The 17,230-nt window shown below is 38.1% G+C and overlaps 1 protein-coding gene across 1 annotated transcript in view; it reads right to left on the bottom strand.

The window, feature by feature from the left end:
• Adgrl4 (adhesion G protein-coupled receptor L4) overlaps positions 1-17,230 on the bottom strand; it is a 107,200-nt gene that overhangs the window by 9,391 nt on the left and 80,579 nt on the right. The window lies entirely within an intron of this gene.

The raw sequence follows: 17,230 nt of genomic DNA, 5'->3' as shown, positions 1-17,230 counted from the left end.
CTGTAGTCATGGGATCTGTAGGTACGGCACATAAACACGCATAAAATAACATTTGAGGTAGAGTCAAGGTTATAAATTCTTAGATGAAATGACTGTGATTTAATGACATGGGACCCAGTTTAATCACATGATCCTTGAAGACAGATGAGGTCTAGCAGAAGAGAAAGCAGGAAAGATGAAACCTAAGGAAAGGAATGAAGGCAGAGATGCTGGCTTTGAAGACAAAGTGACTTGTGTGAGAGTCTCTGTCTAGCCTCTACAAGCAGAGGCTGTTTGAAGTACTCCTTCAAACAACCACAAAGTATCTGGGGCTTAAGTCCTGAAATCTCATGGAACTGAATTTGGTGAACCCCATAGGAAGAACAAGTGTCAATTAAACAGGCCTCTCAGAGCTCCCAGGGACTAAACCACTAACCAAAGAGTATACATGGGATGGTCCCTGGCTCCCACTACATATGTAGCAGAGACGGCCTCATCTGGCATCAGTGAGAGGAGAGGCACTAGGTCCTGTGGAGGCTTGATGCCTTAGAGAAGGGGGATGTGAGAGGAATGAGGCAGGAGTGTGTTGTGTTGTGTTGTGTGTGTATGTGGTGTATGTGTGTGTGTGTGTATGTGAGCACCTTTTTAGTGGCAAAGAGGAGGGGGATGAGGTGGAGGGTTCTTGGAAGGAATACTGGGAAGGGGGATAACATTTGAAATGCAAACAAAAAATGATCAATTTAAAAAAAAAACATGGAAACCATGGAAACAAGCTCTTCTCTAGAACATCTGGGTAAGGAGGATCTATTGAATTCATGACAGAGAGATCCTGAGAACAGAGGTATCTGATCAGTGCTCTACACAGACTTCTGTGTGCCTGTGAGACATGTTTACAATTGCAAGCTGAAAACTTGGTCATTTTTATAGCACGAGTGAAAATGAAGACAAAGGAATATGGAAATGTTATGCAAACGGGGTATTCTTGTTCCACTTAAAAAAATCCAGTTCTGTTTTGAATAGGAATATTTGTCTTCACTGACATGTGTGCATATCTGTTGTGTGTATGTGATGTGATGTGTGTGTGTATATATATATATATATATATATATATATATATATATATATATGTTCAATTAACATATATAGTAAAGGATCCTTATCCTTATTATGGATGATTATTGATTATGTTTAAGTAAAAATTGACAGTGATACAATATACGATCACTCATTATTAACTCATGTTTATTATTGATATTCCATGCATTTAACGAATAGCCAATTATATAAGGCTTTTCATATTTACTATTTGTGGACTCTGCTTCTCTGCTTTCTTAAAATGATTAAGGTGAGTTATGCTAACAACTGACTTCCTTTGCACTGTCACGCATGCACCTTGTTCTTTCCCGTGTCTCACGGTTCTCTTTGAACTATACTTTCATTCCAAGAATTGCTAGGCATGCTAAGTATAAATCCTACTAGCTATAATCTCAGAACTATAATACATATTTCATGTGTGATCTATACAGTATTGGGACATACACAAGCCACTGTTAACTAATATTAAGTTAGTTTGACAGGGCTTATTCTGTATGTTAACCTTGATTTTACAAATTTTCAGATTCACAACCTAATTCCTGCATCATTGAGGACAGAATACTTTAGAGGAAACCCCAGGGCTTCCATGTTCTCTACAGAGGCCAATTTCTAACAGTACAGAAAGAGGAAAAGTATGAGGGGGTAGATTTTCGTCTTCTATTATAGAAGTTCAACATGTATATGTGCAAAGACTGCCCACATGTTCCAAAATTAGGAAGTAGTAAAAGGATATAAAGGATTGGGCGTAGGAAACAATGCACATAGCTTTCGGCAGCATGAAAATGTCTCATGGTACATAGGAATGTTGTGCAAGGAATTGGAATGATAAACTCCTTTGTTAAAAAGTCATAATTAGGGGCTGGACTCATGATTCAGTCGGTAGAGTACTTAGCTAACACACAAGAAATCCTGTGTTTCACAGCCAGTACCACAAAAGCTGGATGGTGTATACACTTGTCATATGAACACATAAGTGGGTGGTGTATACACTTGTAATATGAACACATAAGAAGGGGAGGCAGGAGGACCAGACACTGATGTCATGCTCAGCTACATAGGGAGGCCTGGGATACATAGGCCTTGTCTCTAAATAAAGGAACGGATAGAAATAAAATCTGCCAGTCTTCAGGATAAAAGAGAATAAAAGTTTAGTGAAAGCTCAGTGAGTTGATGACATCACTGACTCTTTCTTAGCATGGTGAAGTCAACTGAACAACCTTTCTCCCACAGACAACTCAACAACACCATGTGTTCCATCTGGTTTAACATTTGGCCCAGAATAGTTGCCTCAGGAATATCTACAGAGTTAGAAGATATTCCCGTTCCGAGATTCCAGTACTGGTCCAGGAGAGAGGAGACTACAGAGAAAAGGAAGCACAATGTACAATTATATGATGAGATCAACTGTTGAGTTTCAAACATATTGAAACAACTGAATCGATTTGAAAACATAAAAGTTACATTCAAGAAAGTTCTAAACATTACAAGAGAAGATCACTAACAGGCCACTCTGGAATAGTTAAACTAATCTCTTGAGATTTACATGTTAGCAGAGAGCAATGTTTTCCCACCAGGCATTGCCTTCTGGGAAATGCAGTTGGATGAATGGATAATGTATCATTTTACTAGTACTTATAAATGGCTGCAACACTGAGGTTCAAGATCTATTACAAAATTGCCATCTAAGCCCCAATATGCACGGAGTGAATATTATTCACTTTGTATGTGATAAATACTGCCCATGACTTCTTAATTATTCTTCTAATATAATTATAGAATTATAGCATATGCTGTTACTAAATTTAGTACACCAAATTTACAAACATATTAAATGATTTACCTGAGATAAGGGCTAGGAAGGATCATAGGCGAAATTTATTCCTAGTAGTTTACAGAGTTTATGCTATCAAATATTTTATTAAACTATCAAATTGCAGATGAAAACTAGCTAAGAGAAGCTAAAGTGATATTAAGACGTAAAGACATTAATCATGTGTGCATTTATTATATGTGTGCATTTATTATATGTGTGCATTTATTATATGTGTGCATTTATTATAGAACTGGCAAAGAGTCAGCACATTAGTAGTTTATGCTCATCCAAGGTGGTCAAAAGCAATGATGGAGACTTGCTCATGGAGACTAGAATTCAACTTGCTGAAATCAGGTGTCATCTCCGTTTTTCAGAGGTCAAAAAATGTGGTACCAGTCAACAAGAAGGCTCCCACCCATCATAATCTGAATATTTTTTGCTTGTTCCACTGGTATTCTTCAAAATGTGTAGAGGAATTTTAAACTAGCCAAAAGGCTACTCTGGCAAGTGATCATATCCAAAGATCTATATCTGTATGCTCTGGCTGGAATACAGACTCGTCCTTAGTACATGCTTTTAAGATAAAATTAGTTTGTAGAAGGAAGTAGCCATGTTTGAAATTAACATCTAATTGAGGGGCAAAGTGAATAATCAGAGAAAGACTTGACAGAGTGAGTCAGAGAGAGGAAACACACAACTCTCATGAAAACAGACAGCGAGCTTACCAAAGTGGAGTTGAGTTTGTTCCTGAGTTTCTACAGTTCAGGGCAGGTCAGCAGAGGCAGTTGAAGCCAGAGAATAAGGAGCCAGAAGATTAGAGCAGATTGCCAGAGTTAGTTTGAGACCAAGCAGAACAGTTCAGTGAGAATCTGAGAGAAGCCAGATTGAAGCAGTCAGCTTGGAACACAGTTTGAGCCAGAACAGCTGGACTGAACCAGCCAGTGAGATTTCTAAAAGGACTAGAAAGGGTGAGCTTATGCAGCAGTAAGCCTGCAAGACAACATTCCATCAGGTGAATAAAAGATGCTTTTATAAAAATATGATGTGAAAAACATCTAAAATCGAATTTTAACACTGCATTTAATATTTTCTAGGGGTGATTAAGCTTTTGCACTCATGAGAGTGTCTCTGGTGCCCCTAACTTTTTTAGGTTATAGGAAGTCTTACATGTTACATGGGAGTTGTTCTGCAGAGGTCTGTTCCTCAAAGGACCAGGGTAACCCTCTGCTACTTTTCTCTCTGCAGCAATATGTTATAAGGTATATACGTGGTTGCCCGGATCACATCATCTAGCTTTAACCTCAACAACGCAAGTAGATGAGCTTCAGTGTCTCCAAGGGCATTGTGATTAGCCTTCACACCAGTAACAAATATACATAGGAGAAAATATCAAATTAACATTTTTCATACTTCTAGATTAGGCTATGCTGCCAGGCAGGTTGCAGGAGTCCATACAAGCTAACAGGTGTGAACTCCATAAAGATCTAATCATATTTGATACAATGAATTTAATCATTATGAAGACAATATCTGGGATACATTTAGATGCATTGCCCAGTTGCATTTAAGACTGCACAATATTTAGTTCAATATATGCTTTCTCTTATGCTAAAGAAATGTCTACAGGTCTCTTTACATATGTCCTAATTGGGTGTTTAAAAGGTCTGGGAGAAAAATGCTACTCTTCATGAGATAGTAAGTTAATTTAACATGCGGAAGAAAATCTAGTGGCAAATTTAAGTGTATACTTTCTATAAGTTTAGGTTATTGCAAACAATTTGGTAAATGTCATTTCAAAGGCAAAAAAAGATAGCATTACTAAAGGTGTGAAGGGATATTGAAACAGTCCTCTGCAGTGAGGTCTGCCACGCAGACACGCGAACATGGAAATTAAATGCATCTTTTTGAGGCTGGAGGTCAGGAACCTTCTAAACAGAGTAGAAATTAAAGTGCATTTCAAATGCATGCCTAGATATGCGCATACAATGAATAATAGTATAAAACAGACTATACTTATCTATAATTTAATTAATGGACATGCAGTAAAATAAAATTTTGACTTCAGATAATGAAGTTCAAATATCTTGATGTAATGTATATCAAATGTGTGAAATAATTTTCTTTCATGTTTAATTCTTTAATCTTTTCAAGAATGTTTTATAATGCAGATACTCCACACAATATAATGTGATGTGCATAATCCAGTAGATCTGGATTTCAAGGTGCGAGGATACAGATTTAAAGTGGACCCTTTACTGATGATTCAGCTTCCAGGAAGAACACACAGCTCCTAGGGCAACACTTGAAATCCATTCCAGGCCTGATAATAACTAGACAAATTTTGAGCTCTCTTTGTTTTGCTTTCTTAATACATGAACATGAATAATATTAATGTTTATCTCACACATTTTTTGCCTGAATAAAAACACACACTTAATATTAGGTTCTCAGAATCATGTTCAATATGTGAGTGTCCAGCAAACAGTGAATCAGCAATCGCTCTTGGTCCAGATTCCACAATCTGCAAAAGCAAACTACTTTTTTTTTCTTTATGGAGTCTCAAAGTCAGGAATAATGACTCATATCTCACAGGACCAATATTCACTTGCTATATGAATTTAAAAATTAAGTTTATATAATCCGTGACTTTAATCACCTATATCAAGAAGCCATTAATTGACCACCCATTAACTGGACAAATGTAGAAAATGATCATGATTTGTCTCACATCTTGATAATTTTGCTACAGAAGTTTCTCATTAACATTCAATTATTTGAAGATTAAAAGTCACAGTAGAAACAGAGACTTAAATCATCAAAATGCAATGATTCTGGAGTGTAATGGAGCAGTGAAGTCATTGAAAACCAGTCTCTGGAATTGATCACTAAACATCAGAGTAAAAGAAGATAGAAACAGTTACATTGTAAATTGTAAGTAGACAATGGCTGTGGCTGGGCGGGGGGGGGGGGGGGACGGGGACACGACGACTAGATTACGACGACGACTGAAGGAGAGAGAAGAAGGATGTGTGGAGTGGCAGGAAGGCTTCACAGACATCATAGATAGACTAGGGCATCTTCACTGTGAGATCTAGTGGGAGCGTTTGCCTATGGTGCATGCTCATTAAAATGAGGCTTGGATACAAGGGTAAGGCACAACTGAAAGCTTTTGTAATTCAGATGCCAGGATCTTTCCCTCCCAACCCTACTGATTTCCTATGCTACTTAATTAAGGGCTCTCTTTCCATTACTATGGTTAAAATTTTATTCTAACAATGATCATCTCTGGCAATAAGAGAATTACTTATAATTCATGTTTTAGCATGTTTCCATTAGGAATACTTTTTATCTGAAGCTTTTTGGTGTTTGAAAAGGCGTTCTATCTCTTTAAATCAGAATAAAAAATAGAAGGACAGAGAAGAGAATGAATAATTTGTAAACTGGAGGGTAAAGCGAACCCCTATGGCTGTAAGTGGATGTCCATATTTATAGCTTATAAAAACCCTGTCGTTAGTCATAGGCCATGGAAAAATACAGAAATGGGAACAAAGGTGAAGGAGAAAACCTGTGTGGGAAGGATAATTACAACAGTTGCCATGTTATGGTTTCAGAAGTGAGAAGCTATCCTTGCACACACACTTGCCGAATAAAGTGTGGTCAGAGCTTAGTAGAAGGCACAGCACTGCACATAAACTTGTACAGTTACTTGACTGTTCCTGAGACTTCAATACAGACTTTGCTTAATTACTTAATTATGAAAAGAGATAATATTCAAAATCTTTGCCAAGTAAAAATTTTTAAAGGTTTTTTGTTGTTGTTGTTGCTAGTTTTAATTATGTGTATTGTTGCATACATAAGAGCAGGCTCTCCTGGAGACCCAAGATGTCAGATCCCCTGCAGTGGAGTTACAAGTGCTTGGTTGCAATCTCACTTGCATGCTGGGAACCAAATTCAGGGGCTCTAGAAGAGCGGAGTCCACTCTAAACCAATGAACTGCTTCTCTAGCACTGCATCCTCAGGAAGTTAGGTTTTAATCTAAATGGTAAAATAGAAAAGATATAAAGTTGTTACCCAAATTATTTTGCTCTCCTTTACCTTTCAGAGGATACTCCTCCCACTCTAAGGCCACTTGCAGTAGCTGTGTTCAAAGTTGCAATCACTATTTTCATCTATACACTGGGATGCAGGCACAGAACGGACTCACTGAGTGCCCCCTTTTAAAATCATATTGCCTTTGAGACCTCTGTCACTGCCTGGCCAAAGCCTTCTTTTGTTCAGGTGAATTTAACACATCCTATTACATGTCTTGGTAAAAACATAGCACAGATAGGCTCACTGGACAGAGACAATAACCTTTCCCAAGAAGAAATAAAGTGAACCTGATAGGTTTTAGTAAAAGCTTCCCTGTTTTGTGCTTGTTGTTGGTTTTCTTTTTCCTTACCTTCTTCTGTGGGGAAGGAATGAGTGCATTTGAACAAGCTCATCTCGGAGCACTAATCATTTATTTTCTTGACAGTATGACCTGAGCAGTTCCTACATGCTGGACCTTACAAACAATATAGTGGAGGAAAATCCACAATGCTCTCTTCTCACAGACCTTAAAGTCACCCAAACCTGATAAATATTGACCAGTCATGAATAAAATATTCATAAAAACTTACACATACTATATATGGGACAAGTATCCCATAAGAACAAAATGTAGACTTCTATTTTTGAAAGCATCAAAATATTTATTATGGAGCAGTGAGTTAGACAAGACTTCCTTCAGGCAAGGTTTGAATTGAAATATGTAAGATGAGTAGGACTTAGCTAGGAGAAAGAACAGAAGGGATCGAGATGAAGTGGGGAGAGAGAGAGAGAGAGAGAGAGAGAGAGAGAGAGAGAGAGAGAGAGAGAATGCTGTAGAAGATGAAGAGAGAGACTGCCTAGCAGCCAGTGTGGTTAAACACGTGGGTTACGTATTATTATTGGCCAAGGCTGTTGAGCAGGGCTCTGTTCAGGTTAGTATTCAGTGAACATCTTACTAAGAGAGATCTGATGTAGTCTGCCCCCTTCTGCCACATCTGCTGGGCTACCCAGTGCAAGTCACATACGCAGAGTACATTCTTTCACATGGTGAGACATGCATGGAAAAGCATGAGCAATATCCCAGTTCCTTTTCCTGATCCTATGATCCGGCATGATAGTTACCATGTTCCCTGAACATACCCAGACACTGGTGGTTGAGTAGCAGAGACTAGCCATGGCAATTATGGCCAGCCACATAGGATTTTACTACAAGTAAAATTTTGTTTGTATAAAAAGACCTAACTTAAAAATAATTTTTGAACAGAGCTGCTTTGTAGATTTCCTACACAATAACACTATTTTGAAGTATTTTTGCAAGCCTCTGTTACTCTCAAAAGACTCTATGGCTTGAAGATAAATAAACTAACAGGACCACTCTTAGAATAAGTCACTTGCAAGGTTATTGATTTGATCCCAAGAACAATGTGAAGCCAAGAAAGATGGCAACAGAACACGGTAAGTCTGGCAGAGGGCATCCCTCAGTCACAGATGACTTGGGGATGTGTCCTGTCACTCTCAGAGAATGATCAGAATATCTGATTGCCTCTTGATTAAATTAAACAATTTTCAAAAATTCATCATGTACCAACTTTTGAGGGTTTTATGAGTTAGATTAAAGATAATATAAATGATTTGCCTTATTGTAATCAACCCACTTACAGAAATTTATCTGCTTCTTAAATTATAAATAGTAGAATCCCTCTAGGCATGTCTAAACAGATAAATCTAGATTATGGTACCAGAGTGCAAAAATCTTGTGAGATCTGATCTTCTACCAAATGCTGTTCCTATTTTTATTTTTGCGTACCGCAGAAGCTTCTGTGAGGAACAACTGAGACATATTAAAAGGTTTCGGGAAGATTAAGAGATTATGCAAATATACAGCATGTACTAACTCTAGTGACTGTGCGGATCTACCAACACCATGAGGGCTTCCCTCTTCAGGGCCAGCCCACAGACCCTGTACTGCAGAGGGACGCTCACAAGGGAGCACTTGCAATCAGCATTGTTTCAGATAATTCTTTAAAATGGGTTTGAGAGACTTAAGGTAGTTTTAAAAAAAATCTCCAATTTCTACAAGTGTATTCAAATCTTATGAAATTCTCTAGTGAGTCGCAAAAGCTTATCTTTAAAGGTATTTGCAGTAACAATACAGCTCCTATGTATGAGAACATATTGATATCCAGCAATGTACTATTATGTTGCTTTTTCTCCCTCAGAAAACAGACCCTCTACTTCACCTCCTTTAAAACATTCTAGCTATCTATTGTTCAAGACGGTCAGGATAATATAAAAAAATAATGTTGCAGGCATTTAACTATTTATTAATATGTACTGTAAGAAAAAGGCTGAAATGTTACAATTCTTTAAGCCTTAGACTTCACTGGGAGATGGAGTAAAAAGCAACTGGCAGTAAATAAAATTTTCAATGAGAATGGTGATCCAGTCTTCTTAAGATTAGGATTCCAAACCGGAGGCATTTCCTAGGATAGCTTTAATGTGGTTATCCAGTGCACAGTGCCTACACCTTGACTGTGATTATTTCTCATGTCTATGCTTTTTGTACAGGAGTAAAACTAACCTTAATAGTACAGGCTAGACTAGAGGCAGTTTCCAGTTCAGTGAACTAGGGACATGACACTCAGGGGAGTATTGATTCTAGATATATTTGAAGGTGGTATAGGTACTGGAATCTAGGAAGTAGGAGCTGCAGATGTTGGGGAATTCCCACAATGCCTTGCATAGTGTTACAACAAAGGTTTTGCCCAGTGTCATCAAAACAGAATCTACCTGTATGGGAGTCAAGACAAGCCCCTAAGAGTTAGTGCAGTTTAGCAGGTCAGTCACCTGCCCAGGGGACTAACTACTGTAAGGTATGCTGAAGAGAGACAGGAATAACTCATCCTTTTAACAAGATGATGTTCTTTTCCTTCCTAGAATTCTACTCCCCTTATGTAGTAGTCTCTGAGCTTCAATAGGGTTCCCCTGGGACCGCCCACCTTCTGGTCTCTGTCTCTACACCCTGCCCTCCATTCTCCCCTCTCTGTATCTCTCAGATACTAGCAAGACACTGCTGTGCTTTCTCTGCTACTCTGGGCTTTTTCACTCTTTCTCTAAGGCTCTTCAACCTGCCATGTGGCCTGGGCTTGTCTGCCATACACCTGAACTCTATGCCACCTTAACTTTAATGGCATAGCTTTCTCTTGCTCTTTCTCTTCTGCATTTCCCTCTCCTCCCCTCCCCTCCCTCTCTTCCTCTCCCCTTCCCTCTCCTCCCATTCTTTCTCTTTTCTTCTTTCCTTCCCTCCCTCTCCTCTCCTCACCCTCCTCCCCTTCCTTCCTCCCCCTCCTCTTCCCTTCCCTCCCTTTCTCAACTCCATTCTTTTTTCTAGGGAGCTGCTGAGATTTACAACTTGCTTGCTCTCCTGTTTTTCTTTTAAACTCTAATTAAATTGTCCTTGACCTTCTGTTTTGAGTCCATCCTTGAATTCTTTCACAATGACACTAAGAACCCCATGTGGGAGCCCCAATTTCCATAGATCATTTGATAAGCACAAAGGTAATTCCCACAAATTCCAGTAATACTTGGTTCATTGACCAAGTTTCTTCTGCCTTTATTTAGTCTGAGAGCATTATTTTGACGTTCTTGTAGGTAATAATACCACATTTTGGCATAAATATTAGCAAAAAGGCCATTTCATATAATTTGATGAAACAAAAATGAATTCATATAACTTTATGGAATAATTATGTAAATTTTCAAATCTGCATATACTGGCATTTCTACCTCTAAGATGTGCTCCTTGAGACTGTCTTGATAGATACAAAGCCATAGTGGGGCTTAAAGTCGTCATGCAGCACTGTTTTTTATAAGAAAATGCTGCAAACAAATGTTCATCCTTAGGAAAGCTTTTAAATACACATGTATATTAAGCAAGGATACAAATGGTAAAAGTGTATGTTCTAGTGAAAAAAGATGGATAAGATATATTGTAGGCTATAGGAAATTCAAGGGTTATTTTTGTTTTGCTTTTTTTTTTGAGTTTGCAACTGAGTTCACACACCATAATAATGATCTGTTAGAATACAGAGTAAATATGATGAAAGAAGTATAAATGTCTTGGCAGAAAAACAACAAGCACACACACACATATGTGAATGGATATATAGGACGAATAAGTTCATGGATATATATATATATACATATATATATGAAACTATCAATACAAAGGCAACCCAGGATGAAAACTCTCCTTTCTAGGAAGAGATTTACAGCTATGCAGAGACAAGCATATATCCGTGAAGGGGTGGTTACACCTGATAGGAACTGCTTAGATGTCCATAGGCTTGATTTTCTTGAGGTGTGGATCATGACCCTAATTTCTGTCACAGGAGTAGTAGGTTACAAGGAGTGCAAACATAGAATGGAGTTAAACGGTCTTATGATACTCATATGTCTCTCAATATTAGACAATTGTGAAACTCAAAATGTCATGACATCACAGAGTATGTGTGCACCTACACACATAAATGGTCACAAGTCCTCTCTTATAGGAGTTGTATGAATGACTCGTTTTCAGTAGTTTTAACTGGTATTTCTTTAAAGGGAGATAGGAGACTAAACAGAGAAGGGGCAGCCAGAGGGGACAGTGACGGCACCCGAGTGATGCGCTGGTTGAGTGAATGTCAGTTTGGAAGGGTGGTAATTAACACTGCCATGATTTATTACAACAGTTTGATTTAAATCCTAGTGAAAGATCATAGCTTTAAAGCGCATTGGAGCTCTCCATTGGGCTCCTCCCTCAGAGCTCAGGGATCCCTGTGGACACCTCAGGAGATGAAGAGGAAACACTGTAATAGTCAGAGAATATGGAGGGCATGAGGAGAACACATCGTTAACTAAGCAGGGCTCCTAGGAGCTCACAGAGACTGAAAGCAAGCATGGGGCCTACATGACTCTGTACTGGGCCCTTCATATACACGTTATGGCTGTTATCTTGATGTTCTTGTGGGACTCCTATGGGAGCAGGTGTGTCTCTGACTCTTTTGCCTAGTCTTGGGACTCTTTTCCTTTTATTGGGTTGCCTTGAGGGCTTTTAATATATCTTATTTTATATTGTTTTGTTACATTTGGTTGTTGTCTTTTGGAAGCCTGCTCTTTTCTGAGTGAAGGGAAAGCAGTGGGAGTGGATCCTGGGGAGAAGGGAGGTGGGGGGATCTGGGCAGAGTGGACCAAGGGGAAACTGTAGTCAGATGCGTTGTATGTGAGAAGAATCGATTTTCAATTAAAAAATTCCTTATGTGGACACAGCCTAATTAGTATTTGTGGACTTAGCTTAATCCTATTGTTCAATAACTGAATGTATATCTATGGGAACACTCAATTTATATTTAAAAGTTGTCTAAATTTTCATGAACTCCTTTTTATATTTGTTTACTTGAATCTAGCAGCTTATATAAGTTTTGTTAAAGGAACTCAACATTAAAGATTAAAAATATTGAAAAAATATGGAAATCATCTGCAGCTTGAAGCTCACTGTTGCAAGGACTTAGAAGTCTCTTTCCCACCCATCTTATTTTCAAAAGTATTGTCGATCCTTTCATGCACAGTCACAATCGTTAAGTGTTTAAATGCTATGAATCACAGATAGAATCAATGGGGTCACCAGTTTCTCATTTCTGGACTCAAGAGATGCTTAATATTCATAATTTCATATCCGAGGAAGGGCTTGTATATCACTGATGGAGAATATGTTGCTGTTCAGATATTTTAGCAGTTAACTCTTATCAGGGGAGAATGAATATTTGAAAGAGCATACCCAAGAAGAGCAAAAGCAACAGAGCTGAAATAATTCAGGTATTACTCATTTATACTGTGTATTCTATGTTCTGATGTGAAGCCCAGGATACCCCTGACCGTTCAAGATGATGGTGACAGTAAAGGGTTCCAGAGCATCCTTATACCTCAGACAAGGCTTGTACCTCACTCAAGGTCTTAAAACCATCACCACTATCTATTTAAATTTGTGACTTAACTTATACTTAGTCTTTTTTTCTAGAAACTTAATATTTATTTTTATTAAATTTCTATTTTATTTGGTCAGTTTTAGTTAACTATTTTGGCAGAGCATACTGCAAATCACACACTAGATAATAGCAGGCATATACATTATATTTTGCCATAATTAAATGCTGTGACATATTCATTAACATTTCCAAAGCTGGAATCGACACAAGCACGCACATGCACTCGCGCTGGATTTGATCGCACATATTCTAGTGCATATGATTTGGGGCTTTGGAACTCCTGTTTCAAAATTTTTCTTTTTGTTTGACTTTTTAGCACAGAAGGTAAGAATGAGAGAGTCATAGGATTTTCTCCTGCATCAGTTGGGATTTTCCTTTTGTTTGTTGCCAAAGAATGGATGCTGTATAACGTATGCTATTTACCCTGGCTGAGTTGAGCTCTTCTGACATTAAGCTCCTCATTTATTTTTTTGGGAGTCTAGGACACAGAGCGATCAAGCACGCAAAGAAAGACCACATGACCGTTCTTGTTGCCTCATGCATTACTGTGGTTTTATTATTAAATCAGTTCACGATTATCAAGGAAAAGGACTCCATCCTGGTCAGGGGTTGTTAAGAGATCATGATGGCCTACTGATCTTTTCAAGCAAGTGGCCAAATCTCTGGAGAGGTATGGCAAGGGAAGGCTGAAAGCAGGAAAAGAACTGGATTCCCAAAGCTTTGTCGTTACTTGTGGTGGTGGCCAGCCTAGGCCAGGAGCATAGTCAGCACTAAGGCTGTGACGGGAGGCGATGGACTCACTTCTGCTCAGACTATACCAAAATAAGATAGAATGATAGAAAACGAGATCAGACAGCAGTTCAAGAAGAGTCAAGACAAAGTGAAAGTTGTGCTTTAGATAAAGGCAAGAAATAGCTTTAAGTCCTACTTTTAGAGATATAGCTTATGCCAATCACTTATTATTTTTAAGTCTCATTTAAAAATGCTCCAATGGCATAAAAAAAAAACTGTAGGATATCTAAAGATAATGAATATTAAAGTACTACCATGCATGTCAAAGTAGTGTGTACTTAGTAATTTGTAATACTTATTATTGATACTACAAAATTTGTAGGGGATAGAAGAGGTCTGATTGTAGAGAACTACATAATTTCATTTAGTTGCTAACTAGTTAGTTTAATTTTTTTATCTAGTAAGAAATAAGAGTCGAGACCAGGGTGATACTTCTGTGAAACTTAATTTTTGAATTCCTAAGAGTAAGTACATGAGGGTGCTGTTTCTTCCTTGGCCCTTTGCTCCCTTTCAACAGATTCCTACAAGCTCAAAGTGCTGCTTGACACCAACTCAAGTTCACAATTAAGTCTTCTCCCTGGCCCATTTCACATAAATGCAGAATCTGCTCTTTTCCTCTCTATAAGCAGCATTCTCCATCCTGGTCAGGAAGCCCTAAGAGATCATGGTGGCCTACTTTTCACCCCCACCACTGTCATTATCTATCCCTCTGCTGTTTGTTTTATCTGCAGGTCAATCAATCACTGTTACAGTATCTCAGTGTGCTTGGTGTGCCAATCACTGTTATAGTATCTCACTCAGTGAGCATGGTGTGCCAATCACTGTTACAGTATCTCACTCAGTGTGCATGGTGTGCCAATCACTGTTACAGTATCTCAGTGTGCATGGTGTGTTGATCACTGTTACAGTATCTCCCAGTGCATGGAGTATCAATCCACTGCTACAGTATCCCAGTATAAAAAGTGTGTTCCTCACTCTCTTACTATTTGCAACTTAATTATACCCTTCAGCGTGTTTTCCTACCAGGGAATTCCCAGGGATTTTCTAATCAGCAGGTGTAATGCTGTCCTCAATGGCAAATGATAGCATTTGAATATCTGAAGGAAATCTCTATTCAGTGAGTCCACACGGTTTATCTACCTGTAGAGGAATGTGGAGTTAGTATGATTGGGTCTTGGATTCTGGTTATTCCTTGTCCAGGTCCACTGGGGACAGATCTGGCTGCCTACTGGTAGAGGAAAACTTCACAACACCACTTTAATTTAGTCTTTTAATTCATTAATTACTCATTATTTTTGATATATGATGGCATCAATGTATATTTTATATGTAGGCACTTAAAGAACTCCATTCCTATATTGATCCCTCTTATCCATCAGAGGAATATCCAACCATATTTATATCCAACCCTTCTTCTTAGTTGTTTGCAGCCATGGAACCTGCAACTCCTTCCTATTGCTTCACTCTTTTCCTAGCGTTTTCTTTCTCTCATTTTTCTTTCTCTCATTTTTCCTTTGTTCCTTTGCTTCCATCCTTATTTTCTTCTTTCCTTTGTTCTTTTTTTTTTCTTCTACACTTTTTATGTTTCGAGAGTGGCTCTTCTACTGTAGCCTTGACTGATCTGTAGCTGAGAAGGACTGTGGTGTCCTGATATAAGTGCATTAGTATCTCAAATACTAGGATTAGACTTATGACTCGGTATGCCTGGATAGTTTCTCTATTTATAGAAGAGCTGATGGTTTTTTGTTGTTGTTGTTGTTGTTGCTGCTTCTCCTTTCTTTCAATTTTAGGAACTCTGTATGATAATGCTTCCCCTTCCTTCCTAGATACACTAGGAAATGTGCAGCCTGGAGGAAACTAATCAAACGTGCATGGTAGTCCCTGTGCTCACATATGGCCTGTAATAAGGAGACACTTTCCAGTGAGCTCATAAAAGTGTGTTTGCCATTCTCTGCTATTCTTGTACAGTCACTAATTTTTCTTAACACTGGCAGGAAAAACAAAAGGTCTAGAAAATGTAATCCATGGCAGCCAAGAACTGTGTACCATCTATGAGACACTTGCTGCCCTACTATCTTCTGTGAAGACTCTGGGGTCACAGGCCAAGAAAATATGGTTGGCTCACAGTTTCTCTGACTTTATTTATTTATTTATTTATTTATTTATTTATTTATTTATTTTTGGCTTTTCAAGACAGGGTTTCTCTTTATAGCCCTGGCTCCTGGAACTCACTTTGTAGACTAGGCTGGCCTTGAACTCAGAAATCCGCCTGCCTTTGCCTCCCGAGTGCTGGAATTAAAGGCGTGCACCACCACGCCCGGCTCTGACTTTATTATTACTGAACAAGAAATTATACTATGGCAAGAGGAGTGTTTGCAGTTGAAGTCAGCTTATGCCACTGCACCATCAAGTATGGCTGTAGAGTCAGGATGACTCACTTTGATACTGTAATTAATAGTTTGGGTTTCTTATTTTATTCTATTTTTATATATTTTTTTATTAGATATTTTCTTTGTTTACATTTCAAATGTTATCCCCTTTCCTGGTTTCCCCTCAGAAAACCCCACATGATAATTAGGATGAGTTTTAGAGAATGCCTGAAATGCCTCGCCTATTTCTTAATCAATCAGACCATCTGGTTAACCTGGGAAATGTTAGCATGCTAGAATCGAACAGAAGGTTGATTGATTTGTTCAATCCAAACTAGAAAATTGTGATAGACTTCACTTACATTTCTGGAAGTTTTCAGGAATCAGTTTTAGATCGCTCACCCAGAGTCAGAGTTATCTATTTTCATTTGTAAGCAACTTTACAACATTTAGAGAAAAATCCTATGGATTCTCTCTTTAGAGAAGCAAGGCCCATTTCTTCCTGTTTTCATCATAATTCTTAGATTTCCATGTTTCATCTAAGCATTAAGAATTATTATTCACTTGCGTTGTGGAGAAGATATTAGTAGAAAAGAACACATAAAATATCTTCACATGAAATACTCATATCAAAACTACCAGCAAAGATACATAAATTGGACACCACTTGGTATGTATTACGACGTGGACCATAATACTAATGCTATAAATTAAATTAGATCAAATAATTATGGTAAATATCTAACCAGTAGTTTAAAAACATTTGATGGACTAACTCTGAGAATTATGAACAGTGTTTGTGGTCATTAGTAAGTGTAATTTCCACACCACTAGCAAACAACTCTTCAGACCTCTCTGCGTTGCATACACAGCCATTTCTAGTTAGCTATTCCATCCCAACCATAAAAGATCCGAGAAAAATAAAGAGAGAGAGGAAGGAAAAGGGAGTCTAGTTTATGGCCAAATCATATGGGAGAAAGTTGTCCAAAATATTCTTAGAGTTTTTTTTTTTCTGACAATTTGTTCCTTTCTTGCATCTCGTCAGGACTCCCTTGTTCATTGACAGACTATTATGTTCAGAATGG

This window comes from Mus musculus, chromosome 3 (assembly GCF_000001635.26).
Source record: "Mus musculus strain C57BL/6J chromosome 3, GRCm38.p6 C57BL/6J".
Lineage (NCBI taxonomy): Eukaryota > Metazoa > Chordata > Mammalia > Rodentia > Muridae > Mus > Mus musculus.
Note: the sequence above shows the minus strand (reverse complement) of the source record. Positions and strands in the feature narration are given on the sequence as shown.